The 6,080-nt window shown below is 50.2% G+C and overlaps 1 long non-coding RNA gene across 1 annotated transcript; it reads left to right on the plus strand.

The window, feature by feature from the left end:
• The first annotated feature begins 225 nt into the window (after window positions 1-225).
• Window positions 226-3,256, plus strand: LOC308187284. Its single transcript, XR_013944576.1, has 2 exons — window positions 226-2,999; window positions 3,035-3,256. It is a non-coding gene; the product is annotated as an uncharacterized lncRNA (long non-coding RNA).
• The last annotated feature ends 2,824 nt before the right edge of the window (window positions 3,257-6,080 follow it).

The following is a 6,080-nucleotide window of genomic DNA, read 5'->3' on the forward strand; positions in this document are numbered from 1 at the left end:
ATTGGAAGGTCATCGGCGACATTAAATGGGGCTTTAGTGTTAACAGGACTTATTGATAAGGACTTTACTGGGGAGATACAAATTATGGTATCAGCCATGTTCCCTCCGCTACATATACCGAAGGGAACTCGATTGGCTCAATTCTGCCTGTCTCTTGCCAAAGCGACTGATCCCTTCCGCACCTGTTTGTTCGGGGTCCCAATAGGGAACAAGGAGGAGCTGAAACAACTGTTAGCACCATATTCCGCAAGTACTGATTTGTTCGATCTTTCGTCCAACCTCTCCGACGCCGTTGTGGCGGCGCTAGTGGCTCTGAACACGAGCTTGCCATGGGATCCCCAGGAACTGGATTTGTTGGGATCAGTGGCGGTAGGGAACACCAGTAATAACTGGACACAGACGTGCTTTATGTGGAATAAAGGAAAACAAAATATGACTCAATGGACTAATGTGACCTCTCACACAAGGGGGTTCGAAGCTAATAGCAGCTATTGCGGGTACAACGACACCACCAACACCACCATGGGGGCATACGGGAACAAGTCAAGCACATGGCCAAGGCAAACTGCTAAGGCCTTACCACCTGGTATATTCCTGATCTGTGGAGATCGAGCCTGGCAGGGAATCCCAGCAAATGCGCACGGGGGGCCATGCTATTTGGGACGCTTGACTTTGTTTGCCCCTGACCTACACAGTCAAGAATTGCGAAACATTACTCAACAATGGAAACGACGGACGAGACGCAGTCTCAAAAACTTTGGGGAGTGACTGCGATAACCAGGTCGAACTCTGGGGTCCTGCTGAAAGGTTCTTTTCAGCGGCACTTGTGCCTGGAGTGGCTGTGGCTCATGCTATGGCTAGTCTAGGGAAACTAGCTTGTTGGGCTGTAAAACAAGCAAATGTGACATTTGAAAAAAAAAAAAAAAAAAAAAAAAAAAAAAAAAAAAAAGGGAGAGAGAGAAACTAGCTTGCACATTTTAGGTCTGTGAAATTTTGTGAGAATTTTTTCCTGCACTGGACAGTTGAGAGAAAAAAAAAAAAAAGGAAAGAAAAAAAAAAAAAAAAAAAAAAAAAAAAAAAAAGCACATAGGGAATTATGTTAATTGTGTTTGTGTCTTTAGGCAAAGCTGTGGAAGTCTTGAAATGTCACAGTAGTAAATAACTTTTATTACTTTTTGGCTAATTCTTTTTCTGTTGGAACACTGAATTCTGTGCATATGTATATATGAACACAAATTGAAGGCCTCTACCTCCTGGAGTATACAACTTGGTTTGTTTACCTCCACATGATTTTTTTTTTTTTTTAAGTTCAGTGTGGAGACTTGAAACTTGAATGTCCCTTCCAACTTTTATATTTAAAACAAGACTAGAAAATTGAAGACTGTTTTTCACCTGTACATAGAAATATTAAAGGGTGGTCTTAAAATTTGAACATTGGTCTGGAGAAAAACCATGGTGTTTGTTATGGACAATTAACTGTTAAAGTTATTGTAAGTTATCTGTATTTAGCAGAGTATTTTCAACGAGTGATCTGAGCTGAAATTGGAGACTATTAGTAAGTTATGTTTGGAAGTTTTAACTTCAATGAAGTAATTATTTGCTGTGAAAGAGACGAACATTGAATGACTGAACAAAGAGGGTGCAATATCTTTGTTTTTTATGAGGCTCCTGAGAATAAAACCAACTGAAGCATTTCAATTCACTTGAATGAGAAACGTGTTTAATTAAAAGAGCCCAAGAAGACACTGGTATGAAAGGTAAAATCTCAGAGGTTGGTCAGTTAATGTGGCACACTTGCTGGTCACTTTGTAAAATGTAGATTTGAAGTACAGTGGTGAAAACATTAAATGTGACTACGCAGATGCTCACAGAAATGGCCCAGGACCTGGACAGCTTGCGACACGCTGTGTTACAGAACAGAGCGGCGATTGATTTTCTACTGCTGGCACAGGGCCACGGGTGTGAAGAGCTCGAAGGAATGTGCTGTTTTAATCTCTCGGACCATGGCGAGTCAATCCACGAGCAACTGAAATGGCTGAGAGACCACACCAAGAAGATAGTGGTCCAAGATAATTGGCTTGATAGACTGTTTGCAAATTGGTTTGGGAACATGGGGGGTTGGATATTGGGTCTGATAAAAGAAGGGCTACGCTTACTGCTAATAATTGTCCTAATTATAGTAGCGGCGCGAGTAGTATTTAGTTGCCTAATAAAAAGGCTCGAGCAGTTAACTAGTAGGGTTTTTCTAGCAACAGTAATAGCATGTGTAAGGTGTAATTGCTCGAAAAAGAAAAAAAAAAAAAAAAAAAAAAAAAAAAAAAGGGGTCAATGCCACACGTGCTCCTTATTGCAATGCATCTCTTTGCTGTCATTATACAAACTATAATAGCATCCTTCCTTGCGCCAGGAGCCGCTCTGCTCGGCTGTGGGATCGACTGTGGAACGGACGCCCCTAGGTGCACCCCGAGCATTTTTTCCTCGGAGGGGTCTCCACTCTCAGCCGCTCACCACGGGAGCAGACAAGGACCTCCTGAAGCTGCACACAAATTATTTTCAGTGATATTGTCTTGTGGTATGAATGAGAAGTGCAAGAGGCCTCTCTGCGTGATTGTGTGATTGTGTGATTGTGCTGTGCGAGTAAGAAGCAGTATCGCTGCGAAGCAACATTCCTAGCGCTTAGTGGCTTGTTGACTGATGTAGATTCTAGTAGGCACACTACTTTACAATCGTAGTTCTGCATGAGATTTTTGACCCTGTTGCTTATTGTACCTTGCTTATTGCAGTGTGTGCGGTGATTGATAGAAAAATCTATAGAAAGCTTTTGGTTCAAAATAAAAACGGGGGAATTGTTGAGGACTGGCTCGCTGCGCGTAATCACATTGATATCATGCAGCTGCAAGATAAGGAAATGGCGGATTACCGCACCCAGCTGGTCTAGAAAAACAAGAGCAAAGGCACGTACGCAAGGCTTGTCTGGGAACTCTTGTGAGAAATCCCAGGCAGCTTGTCTGGGAACTCTTGTGAGAAATCCCAGGCAATTAGAAACAATGATAGTAGAGGGCATACTGCCCTGGGAGTTATAGTTAGATTAGAAAGGGGAACTAGCGGATAGAAGAATGCGGAACTAACAGATAGGGCAGTAGATGACGCTTACCAATAAGGAGCTTGGCTTTTGCAATATGTATGAGCTAATTATCCTGTACACGATAAAAGACAATTGAGCTATCCATTAAAGCTGAAGCATACTTAACACTCATATTGAGCGTTTGTGTCTTCCCTCCGTCGACAACAAGTCCAGAGAGTGCACTAGCACCACTGGGGAATGCAGTGCAGTGAGTCCAGTGAGTACACTGGCACCAATGGGGATGCAGTGCAGTGAGTCAAGAGAGTGCACTGGCACCACTGGGGATGCACTGCAGTGAGCCCAGAGAGTGCACTGGCACCACTGGGGATGCGGTGCCGGGAGTCCAGAGAGTGCACTGGCACCACTGGGGATGCAGTGCAGTGAGTCCAGAGAGTGCACTGGCACCACTGGGGATGCAGTGCAGTGAGTCCAGAGAGTGCACTAGCACCACTGGGGATGCACTGCAGTGAGTCCAGAGAGTGCTCTGGCACCACTGGGGATGCAGTGCAGTGAGTCCAGAGAGTGCACTGGCACCACCGGGGATGTGTTGCCGGGAGTCCAGAGAGTGCACTGGCACCACTGGGGATGCAGTGCAGTGAGTCCACAGACTGCACTGGAACCACTGAGAATGCACTTCAGTGAGTCCAGAGAGTGCACTGGCACCACTGGGGATGCACTGCAGTGAGTCCACAGAGTGCACTAGCACCACTGGGGAATGCAGTGCAGTGAGTCCAGTGAGTACACTGGCACCAATGGGGATGCAGTGCAGTGAGTCAAGAGAGTGCACTGGCACCACTGGGGATGCACTGCAGTGAGCCCAGAGAGTGCACTGGCACCACTGGGGATGCGGTGCCGGGAGTCCAGAGAGTGCACTGGCACCACTGGGGATGCAGTGCAGTGAGTCCAGAGAGTGCACTGGCACCACTGGGGATGCAGTGCAGTGAGTCCAGAGAGTGCACTAGCACCACTGGGGATGCACTGCAGTGAGTCCAGAGAGTGCTCTGGCACCACTGGGGATGCAGTGCAGTGAGTCCAGAGAGTGCACTGGCACCACCGGGGATGTGTTGCCAGGAGTCCAGAGAGTGCACTGGCACCACTGGGGATGCAGTGCAGTGAGTCCAGAGAGTGCACTGGCACCACTGGGGATGCAGTGCAGTGAGTCAAGAGAGTGCACTGGCACCACTGGGGATGCACAGCAGTGAGCCCAGAGAGTGCACTGGCACCACTGGGGATGCGGTGCCGGGAGTCCAGAGAGTGCACTGGCACCACTGGGGATGCGGTGCAGTGAGTCCAGAGAGTGCACTGGCACCACTGAGAATGCACTTCAGTGAGTCCAGAGAGTGCACTGGTACCACTGGGGATGCAGTGCAGTGAGTCCAGAGAGTGCACTAGCACCACTGGGGATGCAGTGCAGTGAATCCAGTGAGTGCACTGGCACCACTGGGGATGCAGTGCAGTGAGTCAAGAGAGTGCACTGGCACCACTGGGGATGCACAGCAGTGAGCCCAGAGAGTGCACTGGCACCACTGGGGATGCGGTGCCGGGAGTCCAGAGAGTGCACTGGCACCACTGGGGATGCAGTGCAGTGAGTCCAGAGAGTGCACTGGCACCACTGGGGATGCACTGCAGTGAGTCCAGAGAGTGCACTGGCACCACTGGGGATGCACTGCAGTGAGTCCAGAGAGTGCTCTGGCACCACTGGGGATGCAGTGCAGTGAGTCAAGAGAGTGCACTGGCACCACTGGGGATGCAGTGCAGTGAGTCCAGAGAGTGCACTGGCACCACTGGTGATGCACTGCAGTTACTCCAGAGAGTGCACTGGCACCACTGGGGATGCGGTGCGGTGAGACCAGAGAGTGCACTGGCACCACTGGGGATGCAGTGCAGTCAGTCCAGTGAGTGTACTGGCACCACTGGGGATGCACTGCAGTGAGTCCAGAGAGTGCACTGGCACCACTGGGGATGCAGTGCAGTGAGTCCAGAGAGTGCACTGGCACCACTGGGGATGCACTGCAGTGAGTCCAGAGAGTGCACTAGCACCACTGGGGATGCACTGCAGTGAGTCCACAGAGTGCACTAGCACCACTGGGGATGCAGTGCAGTGAGTCCAGAGAGTGCACTGGCACCACTGGGGATGCACTTCAGTGAGTCCAGAGAGTGCACTGGCACCACTGGGGATGCAGTTCAGTGAGTCCAGAGAGTGCACTGGCACCACTGGGGATGCAGTGCAGTGAGTCCAGAGAGTGCACTGGCAACACTGGGGTTGCAGTGCAGTGAGTCCAGAGAGTGCACTGGCACCACTGGGGATGCAGTGCAGTGAGTCCAGAGTGTGCACTGGCACCACTGGGGATGCAGTGCAGTGAGTCCAGAGATTGCACTGGCACCACTGGGGATGCAGTGCAGTGAGTCCAGAGAGTGCACAGGCAGCACTGGGGATGCAGTGCAGTGAGTCCAGAGAGTGCACTGGCACTACTGGGGATGCAGTGCAGTGAGTCCAGAGAGTGCACTGGCACCACTGGGGATGCAGTGCAGTGAGTCCAGTGAGTGTACTGGCACCACTGGGGATGCACTGCAGTGAGTCCAGAGAGTGCACTGGCACCACTGAGAATGCACTTCAGTGAGTCCAGAGAGTGCACTGGCACCAGTGGGGATGCAGTGCAGTGAGTCCAGAGAGTGCACTGGCACCACTGAGAATGCACTTCAGTGAGTCCAAAGAGTGCACTGGCACCACTGGGGATGCACTGCAGTGAGTCCAGAGAGTGCACTAGCACCACTGGGAATGCAGTACAGTGAGTCCAGTGAGTGCACTGGCACCACTGGGGATGCAGTGCAGTGAGTCCAGAGAGTGCACTGGCACCACTGGGGATGCAGTGCAGTGAGTCCAGAGAGTGCACTGGTACAACTTGGGATGCAGTGCAGTGAGTCCAGTGAGTGCACTGGCACCACTGGGGATGCA

Source organism: Anser brachyrhynchus, assembly GCF_964034855.1.
Source record: "Anser brachyrhynchus genome assembly, contig: SCAFFOLD_652, whole genome shotgun sequence".
In the NCBI taxonomy this organism is placed as follows: Eukaryota; Metazoa; Chordata; class Aves; order Anseriformes; family Anatidae; genus Anser; species Anser brachyrhynchus.